Here is a 19,488-nt window from a genome sequence, read left to right on the forward strand (position 1 = left end):
CACACACACACACACACACACACACACACACACACACACACACACACACGTGTGTGTGTGTGTGTGTGTGTGTGTGTGTGTGTGTGTGTGTGTGTGTGTGTGTGTGTGTATACCTGTCCCTTTTCCCCCCAAGGTAAGTCTTTCCGCTCCCAGGATTGGAATGACTCCTTACCCTCTCCCTTAAAACCTTTCGTCTTTCCCTCTTCTTCCCTCTTTCCTGATGAAGCAACCGTGGGTTGCGAAATCTTGAAACTTGTGTGTGTGTTTGTGTTTGTTATTGTTTCTATCAATGTACCAACGGTTTCGTTTGGTAAGTTTTATATATATATATAAACAAAGATGATGAGACTTACCAAACAAAAGCGCTGGCAGGTCGATAGACACACAAACAAACACAAACATACACACAAAATTCAAGCTTTCGCAACAAACGGTTGCTTCGTCAGGAAAGAGGGAAGGAGAGGGAAAGATGAAAGGATGTGGGTTTTAAGGGAGAGGGTAAGGAGTCATTCCAATCCCGGGAGCGGAGCGGAAAGACTTACCTTAGGGGAAAAAAGGACAGGTATACACACATATCCATCCGCACATACACAGCAACAAGCAGACATTTGTAAAGGCAAAGAGTTTGGGCAGAGATGTCAGTTGAGGCGGAAGTACAGAGGCAAAGATGTTGAAAGACAGGTGAGGTATGAGCGGCGGCAAATTGAAATTAGAAATTAGCAGAGATTGAGGCCTGGCGGATAGCGAGAAGAGAGGATATGCTGAAGGGGAAGTTCCCATCTCCAGAGTTCTGACAAGTTGGTGTTAGTGGGAAGTATCCAGATAACCCGGACGGTGTAACACTGTGCCAAGATGTGCTGGCCGTGCACCAAGGCATGTTTAGCCACAGGGTGATCCTCATTACCAACAAACATTGTCTGCCTGTGTCCATTCATGCGAATGGACAGTTTGTTGCTGGTCATTCCCACATAGAAGGCTTCACAGTGTAGGCAGGTCAGTTGGTAAATCACGTGGGTGCTTTCACACGTGGCTCTGCCTTTGATCGTGTACACCTTCCAGGTTACAGGACTGGAGTAGGTGGTGGTGGGAGGGTGCATGGGACAGGTTTTACACCGGGGGCGGTTACAAGGGTAAGAGCCAGAGGGTAGGGAATGTGGTTTGGGGATTTGATAGGGATGAACTAAGAGGTTACGAAGGTTAGGTGGACGGCGGAAAGGCACTCTTGGTGGAGTGGGGAGGATTTCATGAAGGATGGATCTCATTTCAGGGCAGGATTTGAGGAAGTCGTATCCCTGCTGGAGAGCCACATTCAGAGTCTGATCCAGTCCCGGAAAGTATCCTGTCACAAGTGGGGCACTTTTGAGGTTCTTCTGTGGGAGGTTCTGGGTTTGAGAGGATGAGGAAGTGGCTCTGGTTATTTGCTTCTGTACCAGGTTGGGAGGGTAGTTGAGGGATGCGAAAGCTGTTTTCAGGTTGTAGGTGTAATGGTTCAAGGATTCCGGACTGGAGCAGATTTGTTTGCCACGAAGACCTAGGCTGTAGGGAAGGGACCGTCTGATGTGGAATGGGTGGCAGCTGTCATAATGGAGGTACTGATGCTTGTTGGTGGGTTTGATGTGGACGGGCGTGTGTAGCTGGCCATTGGACAGGTGGAGGTCAACGTCAAGGAAAGTGGCATGGGATTTCGAGTAGGACCTGGTGAATCTGATGGAACCAAAGGAGTTGAGGTTGGAGAGGAATTCTGGAGTTCTTCTTCACTGTGAGTCCAGATCATGAAAATGTCATCAATAAATCTGCACCAAACTTTGGGTTGGCAGGCCTGGGTAACCAAGAAGGCTTCCTCTAAGCGTATGAGGTTGGGCGTATGAGGGGGCCATCCTGGTATCCATGGCTGTTCCCTTTAATTGTTAGTATGTCTGGCCTTCGAAAGTGAAGAAGTTGTGGGTCAGGATGAAGCTGGCTAAGGTAATGAGAAAAGAGGTTTTAGGTAGGGTGGCAGGTGATCGGCGTGAAAGGAAGTGCTCCATCGCAGCAAGGCCCTGGACATGCGGAATATTTGTGTATAAGGAAGTGGCATCAATGGTTACAAGGATGGTTTCCGGGGGTAACAGACTGGGTAGGGATTCCAGGCATTCGAGAAAGTGGTTGGTGTCTTTGATGAAGGATGGGAGACTGCATGTAATGGGTTGAAGGTGTTGATCTATGTAGGCAGAGATGCGTTCTGTGGGGGCTTGGTAACCAGCTACAATGGGACGGCCAGGATGATTGGGTTTGTGAATTTTAGGAAGAAGGTAGAAGGTAGGGGTGCGGGATGTTGGTGGTGTCAGGAGGTTGATGGAGTCAGGTGAAAGGTTTTGCAGGGTGCCTACTTCCCACTAACACCAACCTGTCAGAACTCCGGAGGTGGGAACTTGCCCTTCAGCATATCCTCTCTTCTCGCTATCCACCAGGCCTCAATCTCCGCTAATTTCTAATTTCAATTTGCCGCCGCTCATACCTCACCTGTCTTTCAACAACATCTTTGCCTCTGTACTTCCGCCTCAACTGACATCTCTGCTCAAACTCTTTGCCTTTACAAATGTCTGCTTGTTGCTGTGTATGTGCAGATGGATATGTGTGTGTGTGCGAATGTATACCTGTCCTTTTTTCCCCCTAAGGTAAGTCTTTCCGCTCCTGGGATTGGAATGACTCCTTACCCTCTCCCTTAAAACCCACATCCTTTCGTCTTTCCCTCTCCTTCCCTCTTTCCTGACGAAGCAACCGTTTGTTGCGAAAGCTTGAATTTTGTGTGTATGTTTCTGTTTGTTTGTATGCCTATCGACCTGCCAGCGCTTTTGTTTGGTAAGTCTCATCATCTTTGTTTTTAGATATATTTTTCCCACGTAGAACTAATCTACATAACGTTACCACCACTTCCAGATATGTGCATGTGTTTTACATACAGAAAAATCCATTTTTCTGTATGTAAAATACATGTACATGGACATATCTGGAGGTGGTGGTAATGTTATGTAGATTAGGTTATTAGATTAGATTTACTTTCATTCCATATGATCCGTAGTGAGGAGGTCCTCCAGGATGTGGAACATGTCAGAAAAACAATAATACATGACAAATATTTACAACTAAAACAAATAAGCTAATGTACCATCCCACAAGTCCCAAGTGGAATGATCGTCATTTTCTATGAACACTATATGAAAGAGTCATTTTACAAATACTAATTCACTGAATTTAAAGTAAAACTTTTTATATTTATGTATAAGGTAATAAATGTGTAATACAATTACTGTAATACTTATTTACAATGAACACATTACTGCACTGAAATTGTGCAGAACTTATATTGTACTTTATATATATGATCAGTTGGTTTTACTGAGAATTTCATCAGTGGAGTAGAAGGAGTTGGCCACCAATAAATCCTTTAGGCTTCTCTTAAACTGAATTTCATTGGTTGTTAAGCTTTTTATGGCTGCTGGCAAGTTATTGAAAATGTGTGTTCCTGAATAATGCACATCTTTTTGTACAAGACTAAGTGACTTTAAACCCTTGGGAAGATTATTCTTATTTCTAGTATTGATTCCATGAATTAAGCTGTTGGTTTGAAAAAGTGATATATTTTTAATGAAAAATTTCATTAAGGAATAAATATATTGGGAAGCAGTAGCTAGTATCCCTAGTTCCCTAAACAGGCTTCTGCAGGATGTTCTTGAGTTCACACCACATATAACTCTTACTGCATGTTTTTATGCCCGGAAAACTTTAGCTTGGCTTGATGAATTACCCAAAAAATAATCCCATATTACATTATAGAATGAAAGTAAGCATAGTATGCCAGCTTTTTCATTTTATGTCCCCTATGTCTGACACAGTTCGCATTGCAGATAGAGATTTGTTAAGACGCTTCAGCAGTTCTGTGGTGTGCTCCTCCCAGTTGAATTTATTATCAAGCTGTAATCCCAAGAATTTAACACTGTCCACTTCTTCTATCTGCTTGTCATTGTATGTTAGGCATATACTCGTGGGACACCCCTTACAAGTTCTGAACTACATGTAGTGTGTTTTTTCAAAGTTTAGTGACAAAGAATTGGCTAGGAACAGTGATTAATGTCCACAAATATTTTATTATCTGCTCTTTTCAAGACTACACTTGATTTGCTTTTTATTGCAATGTTTGTATTATTGGCAAATATAACGAACTTGTTATCTGGTAATGTTACTGATGAAAGGTCATTGATATACACAAGAAAAAGTAAGGGCCCCAAAATGGAACCTTGTGGGACCCCCACATGTAATTCGTTCCCAGTTGGATGATGTCTGATAGCTTGATACATGTCTCTTTCCTAATAACACCCTTTGTTTCCTGCCAGAGATATAAGATTTGAACCATTTTGCTTTCCTGTTACACTGTAATATTCTAATTTATTTAAAAGGATATTGTGATTTACACAGTCAAATGCCTTTGACAGATCACAAAATATACCAGTTGCCTGCAATTTTTTGTCTAATGAATTAAGCACATTTTCACTGTAAGTGTTGATAGCCTTCTCAATATCAGAATCCTTTAGAAATACAAACTGTGACTTTGACAGTATGTTATTTGAGATAAGATGGTTATAAAGCCGATTGTACATTACTTTTTCTAAACATTTTTAGAACGCTGGCAACAGTGAAATTGGACAGAAATTCGATGCTATTTCTTTATCTCCCTTCTTAAACAGTGGCTTAACTTCAGCATATTTCAACCATTCAGGAAATATTCCACTGATAAACAACTGGTTACACAGATAGCTTAATATGTTACTTAGCTCAGAATAACATTCTTTAATTAACTTTGTTGATATTTCTTCATACCCACTAGATGTTTTTGATTTTAAAGATTTTATGATGAACATTATTTCTGCTGGTCAAATTCATATTATGGAAGTTACTTGAAATGTCTGGTCTGAGGTATCCCATAGCAGCATCTACCGAACCTGACAACCCCATCTTTTCAGTAACAGTTATAAAATGTTTGTTAAAAAGTTCTGCAACACTATACACATCTGTCACCAATGTATCATTTACTCTTAATGCTATTTGTTCCTCTTCATGTCTGGTTCTATCGGTCTCCTCCTTCACTATATCCCATATTGTCTTTATTTTGTTATGTGATATGACTATGTTTTCCTTGTAATATATTTGCTTTGATGTCCGTATTACAGTCTTTAATAGTTTGCAGTATTTCTTGTAATGTGCTATAGCATCAACATTGGAACTGTTTCGGATTGACAGATACAGTTTTCTTTTTGTTTTACAAGACACCCCTATTCTTTGAGTAATCCATGGCTTCTTTGTAGACTGTGCTCTAACCTTGGTAAGTTTTGGGGGAAAACAGTGTTCAAATAAGGTAAGCACTTTATAAGCAAAAGTGTTATATTTTTCATTCATGCCATGAGCACTGTAAACATCAGTCCAGTGAATGTCTCTGAGGAGTGCCCTAAAATAATCAATTTTTGGCTTATTGATTACCCTCTTGAGCTCAGATACAACAAATGGTTCAAGTGGCTCTGAGCACTATGGGACTTTACTTCTGAGGTCATCAGTCCCCCAGAACTTAGAACTACTTAAACCTAACTAACCTAAGGACATCACACACATCCATGCCCGAGGCAGGATTTGAACCTGCGACCGTAGCGGCCACGCGGTTCCAGACTGTAGCGCCTAGAACCGCTAGGCCACAACGGCCGGCTCAGATTTAACAGATTTTATATTCTATTCAGCATTAACATTTAACAGAAGCAACTGCATGTCATGGTCTGAGAGGCCATTGACTATTGATTTTGTAATATAATTTTGTTAATTGGACTTTTCTAGATATTATCAATGGCTGTTTGTGAGCCATTGGCTACCCTAGTGGGGATCTTTACAGTGGGAATTAAGTTGAATGATAGTGTTACTAACTCGAATAAGTTCTTATTGGGTGAGTCTTTAAGGAAATCTACATTGAAATCACCAGCAACCGCTATTTCTTTGTTTTTGGTTGTTAAATGGGCCAGTACAGCTTCAAGGTGGTTTGTGAACAGATTAAAGTTACCTGCAGGTGCTCGACATACTTAATATTATGAAGGATTTTTTGTGAAATTCTACTTCTGTTGCACATGTTTCCATATGCTGTTCTAGGCAGAATTTATGAATGTCTATGTTCTTAAATTTATGACAGTTCCTGATGAATGTGGTAACTCCTCCTTTCTCCATTTCTGATCTACAAAAGTGAGGTGCTAACCTAAACCCTGTAACACTTAAAAGTTCTATACCAGTGGTCACATGATGTTCAGAGAAGCAGATTATGTCAACTGGGTTTTAAGACTCTAATTCATCTATGCAGATAGTTAATTCATTAATTTTATTTCTCAGTCCTTGAATATTTTGATGCAATAAAGATAGCTGACGTTTCACATTGACTGAGTTGAAATTGGGTAGAGTTAAAATATCTGCTTGCTTACTGTTGGAAATTTGTAATCAATAGCTGTTTAAGCTGATGTAATACTAGAATTATGTTTTTTGGTTTCTTTCTCAAACTGAAGGTTTGTCTCAGTATAGTATGCACAACAGTTGGGTCATCAGCACAGTTCTAGAACTATAATAATTATATCTGTTACTGGTAATCTTTTTATTTTTGACATATTACAGGCATTTGTTGTTTCCAAATTCAGACATTGTAAAAATGAAGAAGATAGTAATGTGAGGCTTCTTGGTTTACTTTTCACAACTTATGAATATATTTGTACCAATATACACAACTCTGTGGATTTTTATAATTATTATTTTTGGTCATTTAGTTGATGACCAAAGTTAACCAGAAACTGTCCTTTGGTAAAGTCACAAATTTCTTCAAACAATTAATGTAATTTTATGTAAGAATTAAGTATGAGTCATCACAACTTAATGAGCAAGTAGATTCGAAGGAACTGCATTAAAATTCCCAAATAGTTACCTGATCTAAGTTTACGCTTGATTTCCTAAACCACTGCTGAGAATGACAAGGTGGTTTCATAAACAGCGTGTAATCTTCTCCTTTACTGTTTATTTTTACAGTGGAACTAGTACCCCATTTTTAATAGAGTGCATATTGACCTTCCCTTTGAAGGGGTTCCCACATGCTTTTCAGTCTGCCTTTTTCTTGATATTTTCAAGTCTTGCTTTAGAAGCTAAGTAGTTCATTGTATGGGTGATATAAGTCAATAAAAAGTGAAAAACATCCAAACTACGATAATATTTTTGAGTTAAAAGCAACTGGAAGGGTACTGCCGCTCACTGCGCCAGTCAAACTCAGCTTATGAGCTGGTGTATGTTAATAGAAGTTAATAAATGTACCAATATCATATTAGGCCACTTATTGGATCCCAAATTCATAACACTGGTCGACAATGTTGTGCTTTTTTTTTTTTACTCTCTTCCAGAAAAGTTTCAACAATTTTAGGATAACTTATGGTTGCTGATGTCAACTATATCATCCATTTTGTCTGGTAGGCTCTAGATTTTGATTCCCTATCTGAAGGCGTGTGGGCTGATAGACGAACAGTGCATTTAATTCCAGATCAGGAACCATTTCTTGACTGAAGAGTGTTGACGTAAGTGTAACAGGATGTATCTGTTTGCCACAACCACCAAGAAGTATCAGGACTCTACATTAATATATGATTCCACTGAAAAACACACAGAAATACACAATAAACTTATACCATATGGTAAGTCACAAACAGTACAGAAACAGTGCAAAACTTCGCGGATGTAAAGTAAGCTAAATTACAGTGTAACAACTACTGCACGATAAATCAGAGCAGACCCGTCTAGTCTTCAACAGTAGTCTGCCATCATATTGCACATAGAAGAAGTTGTAATTAGATAAATGACAAACATTAACTTCACTAAACAAAGGTTTATTCAGCACTTGCACATACAAGAGTGCAGAGCAAACTGCCTCCGGCCAGAACATATACTGTATATATACGGCTACAGAACATTCCAGTACAATGATTCTTGACATTTGGGGATACTTCTAGAATGTACTCGAACCAAATATAGAAATTAAAATTGTACAATCCACATGAGTTTTGAACCACCTACCCTCAATGCAACAATTTATAGTATCATAACCACTGCACCACGGTGCTACTCAGCTTCGTCTGTGACTTTGCTCTCCCCTTTAGAGAACAGCGTCCTGGTGTTATGTCGTCCTATTCCGGGAACGAATCATCGGTCATGCATACTCTGATTGCTGATGACTGATTCTCGCCTTCGCAGTGATCTTCTTAGAACTTCTTTTGCTGCTACGCTCTTCGTCACCTTTCTGCTTGTTGCCTGTTACTGGAGCTTCAAATTTTCCCTGGGTTGCAGGATCCTTATAGGGCTTCATTCGAAGGATGTGGACTGTATCTCTGATCTTTCATCGTCTTGTGTCGGGGTCAAAATCTACAACTTCGTAAGTAACATCAGACAACTGACTTACAACCTTATAAGGTCCTAAGTAACGACTGAGGAGCTTCTCAGAGAGACCAACATTCCGAACAGGAGTGAAGATCCAGACGATCTCACAAGGCTGGTAGACAGCAATGCGGTGGCTCGCATCATACCTTTGGCGGCCATTTTCTCGAGCCTGCAGTGCACGGAGTAGAGCTAACTGCTGAGCTTCCTCAGCTCTGGTTAACACCTGGCCAATGTAGGATGTAATGGAAACAAAGTGTCCATCATCATAGTCACCTCATGCCCATTCACCAGGAAAAATGGCGTAAATCCTGTGGTGTCTTGTTTGGTGGTGCTGTAGGCAAACGTCATGGAAGGTAGCAGCTCATCGCAGTTGCTCTGCTCAACATTGACGAACATTGATACCATGTCGGCCAAGGTCTTATTAAGGCGTTCAATATGCCCATTAGTTTGCGAATGGTAGGCAGTCGTCATGTGATGAGTAATGTTGAACTGATGATTTATCTCTGTCACAATATTTGACTGAAAAACTTTCTCTCGATTCATAATTAATGACCTTGAGGCACCGTGTTTTAATAAATGAATTTGGCTACCTTGGATGCTTCGGCTGTTTTCACGGCTTTTGTAATGGCATAGCATGTCAGATAATCAGTGCAAACAATAATCCATCTATTGCCACTAGCAGACATTGGAAATTGTCTGAGCAGGTCAATCCCAACATGCTGGAAAGGCGTTTCGGCTGGTGGAATTGTTATGAGTCGGCCAAGTGATTTCTGAGACACTGCCTTTCTCCTCTGGCACTCTCGACAGTGCGACACATAATGACAGACACTCCTAAATAAACCTGGAAGAAAAATCTCTTGTGGATTCTATTGTAGGTCTTAATAAATCCTACATGTCCGGCCTCAGGTGTGTCATGGAATTTCTGTTAGAACATCTAAGCGCATGTGTTTAGGAATCACTGGTAGTGACCTCTTTCCAAACGGACCAAAGTTTTTCTTTCAAAGTAATCCATTAACTACCTTAAATTGTCCTTTCACATCCTCTGACCGCTTTAAGGCAAGCATATTTTGAGATATCTTGGCGTCCTTCTTCTGCTTGGCAGAGAGATCCTGGACTGCAGCAAGACAGTCACTATATTCATCAAAGTCTTGATGGTCTAGCAAGGGGTTTCTTGAGAGACAGTCGGCATCTTGGTGTTTTCTTCCATTTTTGTGCACCATGGTAATGTCATACTCTTGAAGACGTAGTGCCCACCTGGCAAGTCATCCTGTTGGATCCTTAAGACCTGTCAACCAAAAAAAGTGAATGATGGTCTGTAACAACTGTGAGTGGCCTTCCATAGAGATACTGTCAAAATTTGCACATGGCCCAGATCACAGTAAGACAGTCACTTTCTGTAGCTGAGTAGTTTCTCTCAGCTTTTGTAAGTGTCCTAGAAGCATAGGCTATAACCTTCTCTTTTCCATCTGAAATTTGCACCAGACCAGCACCGATCCCATACCCACTGGCATCTGTGTGTAGTTCTGCAGGTGCTCTCTCATCATGCAGACCAAGTACAGGGTCAGTCGTCAGACCTTTTCACAGCACATCGAGATAAATTTAGCATCAGCTTTTAACAACTCTTGGAGTGGCCTGGCTTTGATACAAAAGTCTTTGATAAAACAACAGTAATAAGAACATAATCCAAGGAAGCTTCTCACATCTCTAATACTTTTAGGAATAGGAAATTCTGTTATAGATCTCACCTCTTCTGGGCTGGCTGCGCACCTTCACTTGACACAAGGCGTCCAATTATTTTGATTTCTTTTGCTCCAAAGAGACACTTTCTTGGATTAAGTTTCAGTCCGCCTTGGTGGAGACACTTAAGAGTGGCCCTCAGTCTTTTTATATGTTCATCAAATGTCTCTGAGAACACTATGAGGTCATGTAAATAACAAAGACATATCATCCACTTCAGGTGCCTTAGAACATTATCCATCATCATTTCAAAAGTTGCTGGTGCATTACACAAACCAAACAGCAGTACCTGAAACTCATACAGTCCCTCAGGGCTGATGAAGGCAGTTTTCTCGCGGTCAGCCTCATCTACTTCTATTTGCCAGTATCCTGAGTACATGTCCATGGTTGAGATAAACTTAGCCCCCTTCAGACAATCTAGTGTATCATTAATTCGTGGAAAAGGGTAAACGTCCTTTTTAATTATCTTATTAAGCTTTCAGTAATCAACACAGAAGCGCCCAACTTCCATCCTTCTTCCTGACAAGAAGCACTGATGAGGACAATGGGCTCTGCGAAGGCTGAATGATGTCATTCTTCATCATTTTCTCTACCTCGTCACGAATTATTTGACATTCCGTTGTTGACGCACCGTATGCTCTCTGGCTTATTGGTTGATGGTCTCCAGTGCTAATCCAGTACTTCACCGTCGATTTGTCTAATTTGCTCTTCACCTGTGGATTGAAGCATTCAGAGAACTCTTGAAGGATGGCAAGTAGCTTCTTCTGTTGTTCCTTAGGGAGATCTGGTGATAGTCGATCTAGAAGATGTTGTCTTGTAGTAGTAACGCTAATTTTGCCCTCAGATTTGGCATGGGAGGTTTCTATGGTGCTCAGCTGTTCTTCAGTTAACGACTCAGCGTTTACTATGCACATGCATCTTGGAAGGATCTGCGGTTCTCAGTGACAGTTAACTATCCACAATTCACCGAATCCGTTCTTAAACAAGACAACAGAGGCTGGGATGACCAAGTTGTTCTTCATTGGTATGCTTCTCTTACATTCCACTGCAAGATCCATGTGTTGATACATGGCATGACATGTTACAGTTGCCTTTCTCGCACTGACTGCAGGAATGATCACTTCATGCAGCACACATAGTCTCCACACATTCGAATGCTGTCGACAGTATCTCATCTCGTCTAGCATAATCTTCAAGCGACCACACTCTATAATTCCTGAGAAACTTTCAAAACTCCCATCCGAGGGATGACGTCATGACTACACTCTTTTAAGATGATGAATTCTATGGGCTGTGTATGGCCACTTACACCCACATGATTGGTACATCTTCTCTGTAGGTTTTACATATTTCCCATTAGCCACCTTCAGCAGAGATGTTTTGTTGTTGCCGAATACAGTTTTCTGCAACTGGCGATGGTACTTCTCTGAAATGACTGTGAATATGATGCTACAGAGTCCACAAGAGCTTGGGCTGATCAGCCATCCATGAGGATATCAGTATAGTTTCCTATAATTTTTGTAGTGATTGATGGCAGAGGATTTTTCTCTCCAGTGGCCTCACCTCCAAAAAAAGTCGCATCCTTTAGTTTTCCAGGTTGCGGCAGCTAGGTGATCAGCTGACACTTCTAAATGGTGATGGAGACCTTGACTGGTGTGTTGGGGAGCATCATCTCCAGCGGCTAGCTTGTGGCAGTGGTGACCTACGTTGTCCTGCACCCACATCTTCTTGTCTTCTTGTTCATCTTCGTCATCCTGGGGTTGGCGTCGGCTAAGATCGGTCTGCTGTCTTCTGGCACGGGCGTCATCAAATATCCGCCGCCTTTCTCGACAATAGCGCACCACATGTCCCAGTCATCCACAGTGGAAACATACTGGTTGGTTATCCTGGGTTCTTCAGACATCAGTCTTCCTTGGGGCCCAAACAGGTTCCTCATGTGGCATTGTAGGAACGTAACTCCGCCTGCGTCTCAACTTTTTCACCGTTTTAAAGGGAAATGAAGGACGAGAGATTGGGTTCAATGTCTGTTCCACTTCCTCCCTTATGACCTCTTGAAGCGTCTCGGTTTTTTGCTCGCCGTGCAGTCCAAGTGCCTTCTGAACCTCCTGTCTCACTATCTGATGAAGAACACTTGTGAAATCAGTTGCTTCCTCCATCACAGACATCGATATGTTTGAAAGCCATTCAAACTTCTTGCATGTAATTCTTTTTTGATGCATTGCTGGCACCATTTTAAGAAGTTGTATGCTGTCGAAACCTCCTTCAGGAGTAGAGCTTGATACATGTCCTCAGCAACACCCTTCATGAGATGTGCAACCTTATCTTCCTGCTTCATTCTAGGATCCACTATTTTACGCAGTTTAAAGATGTCTGGTATATAAGATGCTTTAGTTTCTCCCTGGATGCTGTGCCCTGCACTTTAATTTATCTTCAGCCTTGCACTTCTGTCGTGTGTCGCCGAAATACTTGCGCAGTTCCGTCTGGAATACTTCCCAGCTTGTGAACTTTTCCTCGTTGTTCTCATACCATTGCTTGGCTGTGCTCCGCAAATAGAAAAATACATTAGCCAAACACACGGTGTCATCCCATTTGTTAAATTTGTCTATATGCTCACATACCTTCAGCCACTTGTTTGGATCTTGGCCATTGTCACCATAGAACCCAGAAGGATGTCTCATGTGGTGGCACACAGTTGCTGTCATCGTAATGTCCTCTTCTTCTTCTGTCTCCAGTAGATTGTGGTCTGTTGAATATGGCTTGAACTCAGGTTTCTCGCATCATAAACGGCGGCTCTGTCGTGGCCTGATGGGAGCCACTGTGTCGTTGATAATGTGCTCTATCACAAGTTCCACTACCAAGTGTCTCCACCAGAATAATGTCATGTAAAAGAAGGTGTAATTAGATGAATGACGAAGACTAACTTCACTTAACGAAGGTTTATTCTGCACTTGCACATACAAGAGTGGAGCGAACTGCCTCCGGCCAGAACACATACAGTATATATACAGGTCCAGAACATTCCAGTACAATGATTCTTGACATTTGTGGATACTTCTAGAATGTACTCTAACCAAATATAGAATTTAAAACTGTACAGTCCAGGTGAGTTTTGAACGCAGTTTAGTATCATAACCACTACACCACAGTGCTACTCAGCTTTGTCTGTGACAATATCCTGCCACATCTACCTTGGTACCTTCCTTCCATGACTTTTATATCCTAGTGGAACCTCTCACCTTGTTCCTAAGTGGAATCAGCCATATTCTCAGAAACTATGTCAAGGTGGCTATGGAGAAAGTGTACTTTGATACTCATATTACAACTCTGTTGAGTGTAACAACATGTTTTGCACCAATTCCTAAAAATTGCTTGCTTTCCTCTTACCCCAGAAGTTTTTGACAATTGCAACAAAAACACACCATTTAGAAGCCTCAGCACCAGTCATTTATTGTGTAAAATTTGAATTGTTCATGAGTTTCTGAATTCCATGACCATCAAAGATACTGGCTGTTAGTTTTGTATTACTTAGATCAGTGAATAATTTACAAATGTATTTGAAGCAACTGCCATCTTTAGTTACAGATTTAAGAAATTGCTTCATCAATCCTAGCTTGATATGAACAGGTGGAAGAATGATGTACCTTTGTACCTTCTGTCAATCAATGGCTCACTGATAATGTTCGCTGTTACTGTCATGTTCTCCCTTAGTCTTGGTCTTGGGTGGCCCTGCTATCACACATGTGAATAAAATGAGGGTACTTTGTGTGTCCACCATGCTGGCCAAGCAAGAGATTTACCATCTTGAGATCAGTGCACATAAACCACTGATGCTCGTGATAATGAAGATTCTCCAAATGCATTTTGATACATCATATTTTTCAGTAAGTTGTGTTGAGTGCACCAACATTGCCAACACAGAAAGATTTATTCTGCTAAACTGAAGTTAAAATTCTGCTAAAATCCGCTAAATGCTTATTATTATTATTATTTAGCCTCCTAAAAACGAAATATCAATGCACTAATAACTTAACAAAGAAATTTTTTGTCATCTTCATGGCATACTACTACTACTACACTACTAATAAAGGGAAGTTCATTAAGTTCAGATCCCACTCCACATTAATGTAGTGCAAGCCACAGTATTTCATTTTCCTCCTCATCCTGCCGTAGATTGTCTGTTGAAGCACTGGGACCAAGTGAAGGTATCCCTCCGGCATATGCTGTCAAGGTGGCGATTTCTTGCAGAACATTCTCCGGCAGCTCATAATTGTTACAGCACTTACCAACATGATTAAGAACAGCTCTTATTGTGATTATGGCGTTCACCACAATAGTAGTTAGTCTGTTCTGGAGAGACGTTTTTACCAAATTTAGTTGGCTAAAGGCCCTTTCCACCCCTGCATTGGACCATGGTAAAACCAAAAGCATAATAGCCAGACCAAGAGTTCTCAGAAAGGATTTAAGCTGCTGGCATCTCTGTGTGACCTAATTTCATTCCAGAATGCGGCAGTATTGTTGATTTGTTTTTATTTATTTGGCCTTTGAGTGTGTACTCAATTTAGCCATCGGCAACACAATGACAATGTACACATAATTGAATAAACAAATACAGAAATGCATATTTACAAGAATAAAAAGCTTAACTGTTACAGTTTTGTACTTAATGTTTTAAAAGTTGAATTGAATTGAAAAATAATTAAAATTGTCTTGGCGTACACTTCACACCAATTCTGAAATATCTTCATCAGCAAGACATATTTATAATTGACGTACACCATTAAAACCTACAGATTGTGACCAGTACTCTTGATGAAGTTAACGATCACTTTATATAGACGAACGTCTTTAGTACACAAAAGAGAAGAAGCTGATTGAGGAAGATGGTAGCCCATACTCAGCAATATCTTCAAAAAGACCAACCGTTCACGGTCAAATTTGGGGCACATAAATAAGATGTGGTTGACATCAGCTTCCGACTCAGGATCACACTCACATGCTGGTGAACTGTAAACGTTGATCCGATGTAGATGCTGTGGGAAAGAGGCATGATTGAAGCGGAGTCTTATGATGGTAGAAATCGTGGATCGGTCCAGATGTGTCCTCATGAACCACGGCTATGAAGGAATCCGAGGTTGTAGCACTGCGTAATAACCGCCTTTTGTCTGTTGAGAAATGTTCCACATTTCCTGCCATTGTTGTCTTGCATGATCCTTGACTGCACGTAAGTAGTCTGTATAAGGAAGCTGCAGATCCAGGACAGTGCCTGACGTTGCCGCTTGTTTGGCTAATGCATCGACTTCATCGTTATAGACGATACCAGAGTGGGAAGGTACCCACAACAAATGGATCGTCCGGCCCGTGCGTGTGCTGCGAATATATTCAAATATCACATCCAAGATATAACTGTTGGTCGTTTTGTTCAATCGACTGTACTGAATGTTATTAAGAACGCTTTGCGAGTCAGATACTATCAATATCTTGGGGAAGGAACTGCTAGAGACAAACTTAAGTGCTTCCAAAACTGCCACTGTCTCCGCCGTAAAAATAGAAGTGCTCGTAGGCAGTTTGAAGGTTTTGCGGATCTGGATCTGAGGGCAGAAAAAAGCGCATCCTGTACACTCTTCTTGCGGAATTTTGGAGCCATCAGTATATACACAGAGAAAACCCGGCCATTGTGCTTGAACGAGACGATTGAAGCCAACGTTGACATTAGTACTGTCCAGCCAGGTTGCACTTAAATAATGGACTGGGATCTGAGAGCAGAGCGTTTGAAGATCATATTCAAAAACAGGTAGATGCGCTGAACGCCGTATAGAATGTATGACAGGTGACCAAGAGTCAAAGCTGGCACAAACGGCTGGCACTTTATTCCTTCTGTGGGATGCAATCCACAGTCGATAAATGCAGTCTCTACTTTGATAGATGGAACTGTCCATAATGGCCATGCCTTGAATGTAGAATTTGTCCGATAACATTTGGCGCCTAATGCTCAAGGGCATCTCCCCTGCTTCTATTAAAAGGGCGTTGGTGGGCGTCGATCGCATGGCTCCAAGACAGGAACGAATGGCTCTATATTGAAGAGTATCTAATTTGGAGAGATGAATCTTTGACGCAGTGTGGTAGAATTGACAGCCATAGTCTAATCGAGATCGAATTATCCCTCAGTACATGGTGAGTAAAACACTCTGGTGCGCTCCCCACCAGATACGAGTGAGTGATCTGATTACATTTAAACCTTCTTCACACTTGGTAACGGTGGATCGGATGTGGAGCGCCCAGCTTAACCGAGAGTCAAAAATCATCCCCAGAAATCGAACGTGAGATTTTATTTGGAAGGTGTACTTGCCACAGGTAATGTGATCTTCAGTGCGAGCTGACGTCGACTTGGAGAAGGGAACGACTGCTGATTTCTCAGCCGAGATCTCCAGCCCATTGATAGAGAGCCACTCATCGATGTGTGCGATGGTTGTGGTTAATGCCGTTTTGGCCTGAAGACATGAAGCAGCAATAGAATAAACACATATATCATCAGCATACTGTAGGATTTTTGTGGGGGGAGTAAGTATGCGTTCTAGGTCGTGCGTATATAGAGTATACAGGAGAGGACTTAAAATTGCACCTTGCGGCAAGCCCTGGGAGACATTAAAAGGTCCGATCATGGTACCTTTGAAATGGACGTAGATCATTCTTTGAGTAATCAGGGTACTGATACCGTAGATCATCCGTGAAGGAATTCCGAATCCTGCCAGCTTGTCCAAGAGTATCGGTATTTGTACGTGATCATATGCACCCTTAACGTCAAGAAAAGCTGCCACTACTGTCTCTCGTTTGAAAGGCTGACGTGATATTCATATTAAGCAAAAACAGGTTATCCATGGTCCCTTTGCCTTTTCTGAAGCCGTATTGACTCCGAGGCAACAAATTACTTTTTTCAAGCCACCATTCTAGTCTCCTTTTTACCATTCGTTCCAGTGTTTTTGCAACGCACGACGACAAGGCAATAGGTCTATAATTAGTACCAACATTTGGATCTTTACCACGTTTGAGAATTGGAATTATTACTTGCGTCGTCCATGTTGATATGAGGTCTTTCTTCATACAGTACCGATTAAAAATGTTCAAGAGAAAGTCTTTCGCTTCTATAGGCAGGTGTGCAAGCATAGAGTAATGTATATGATCAGTGCCAGGGCAACTGTCGCTCGATACTTTAATAGCTTCGTTGAGTTCTTCTATAGAGAAAGGACGAAGGAGAACATGATAGCGGTCTTCTTCAGCAGGGAACCGATGATTTAAAAATGGCACCGTGGGAGGAGCGATTGTATCTATGAATTCCTCTAACCAGGCCGTGGTAGCAGGAGGGGAGGAAGACAGTCTTCTTGTTCTAAAAGCTTTTATTTTATGCCAGATGCTTGCCATACTGGTTTCATTATTTAGGGACAGGCAAAATTGTTTCCAACTGTCCTTCTTGGTTTTCTTCAGGAATTTGGTAACTCGCGCATTCACTTTTTGTACAGCCAAGAAGTTGTCCAATGAAGGATTCTGACGATAGGTTTCCAAGGCGAGTCGTCGCTTCGCAACTTCCCGAAAGCATTCCGAATTCCACCAAGGAGGAGATGCTTCATTACTGTAAATTCTTTTTTCTTAGGGATGCTGATGCCAGCTGCGATGTTCATAGCACTGAGTAAAACTGGGTATGCATCGTCGTCTCGTAAGTCACGTCTCGTATTTGCGAGTGCCCGGCGAACCGTTTCCTTATAAGAGGCCCAATTGGCTTCCTTGATTTTCCACGTACTATTAGAGTAACAGATGTGCGTAGTATCGACGTTGATGTTAATGTGAAACTCTATTGGGAGATGATCGGATCCCATTGAATCCTTTTTAACGCACCAATTAGATATTTCAGTAAAGCAGGGGGTGCAAAGAGTTGCATCAACTGCGGAGGGTCTGCGGAGAGGTGAAGTTATCATAGTAGGAGAGCCATCATTGAGTATCACTAGGTTATTATCTTCGATAACGCTTATCAAGGTCCTGCCGTTCCTGTCTGTCACGTCTCCTCCCCACGCTACATGGTGGGCATTCACGTCTCCAGCTACGATAAAGGGAGGACGAAGCTGACTTATTAATTGTCTCCAGTCATCTTCCACGATACTGTGGTGGGGAGCGTTATACAACGAGACAACTGTAAAGGTTTTGTGGGCAGTTCATATCTCCACAGCAACTAATTCAAGGTTGGTGACAGGTACTTGTAACGGGTGTGGTCGATGCGGCAGCGAAGTTTTTACCAGTATAGCTACTCCGCCCCACCCATCGAGACGGTCTTCCCTTACTATAGAATAATTTTGAAAGCGAACAGTTCATTCGAATTTGAACCAAGTTTCACATAACAGAACGATATCAGGCTGACTTACGAACAGTTCTCGTTGCAAGCTTTCTCTATTAGAATTAGCCGATCTCGCATTCCACTGCAATACTTTTAAAGCTGCCATAATTTAGGGAGAGAGAGATTGAAATATGCCAGTAACGAGGTGCCGGATATCGGAATTGTTCATAGCACTATTTTGTCTCATGTTTTGCATGACAATATCAATCACATTTATTATCTTATCTATAAGTTCAGCATGACCTTGAGGCTGTCGTTGATTCGGCACTTGTGGGGTTGCTAATCTGTGAGCAGCAGGCTGGTATGGATTTTGGCTGATAGGAGTGAGTGAATGTTGCATGGGATATAACAGGCTGCGGTACTGAGACCACTCACGAACGTTACTTGGGTTGTTTACTTGCGCCTGCCGCCGGGGAGGCCGGTAAGCGACGTGTGTCTGATGGGGCACAGTTGCACACTGAGTTGCGTCCCCACTTCCGCGTTGTTGACTCTGCATGCTTGCGGCGGGAAGAGTTGTGGGTTTTGAAAGTCCGGAGAACTCAAATTTGTTGGAGCAGGAATGATCGGAGCTGGCAAGTGATGTTGTTGAACCCCGGTGACGGATGCATAGGTTGGCATACGAGCAATAGACAGCGCATCCCTGAAGTCAATGTTATTGAACGTAGCTAATTGTTGAGCTCGTCGCCGTATATGGTATTCCGGGCAGGAATGGTCCGTGGATGCGTGTTGTCCCCCGCAATGAGCGCAAATAGTGATAGGTGAGACACAGGATTCAACATTATGTGGACCACTACATTTAATGCATCTCATCTGAGATCGACATTGTTTGCTGATGTGCCCGTAACGAAGACAATTAAAGCACTGCCTGACAGTTGGTACATAAAGGTCTACGGGACATC

Source organism: Schistocerca cancellata, chromosome 1 (assembly GCF_023864275.1).
Source record: "Schistocerca cancellata isolate TAMUIC-IGC-003103 chromosome 1, iqSchCanc2.1, whole genome shotgun sequence".
Lineage (NCBI taxonomy): Eukaryota > Metazoa > Arthropoda > Insecta > Orthoptera > Acrididae > Schistocerca > Schistocerca cancellata.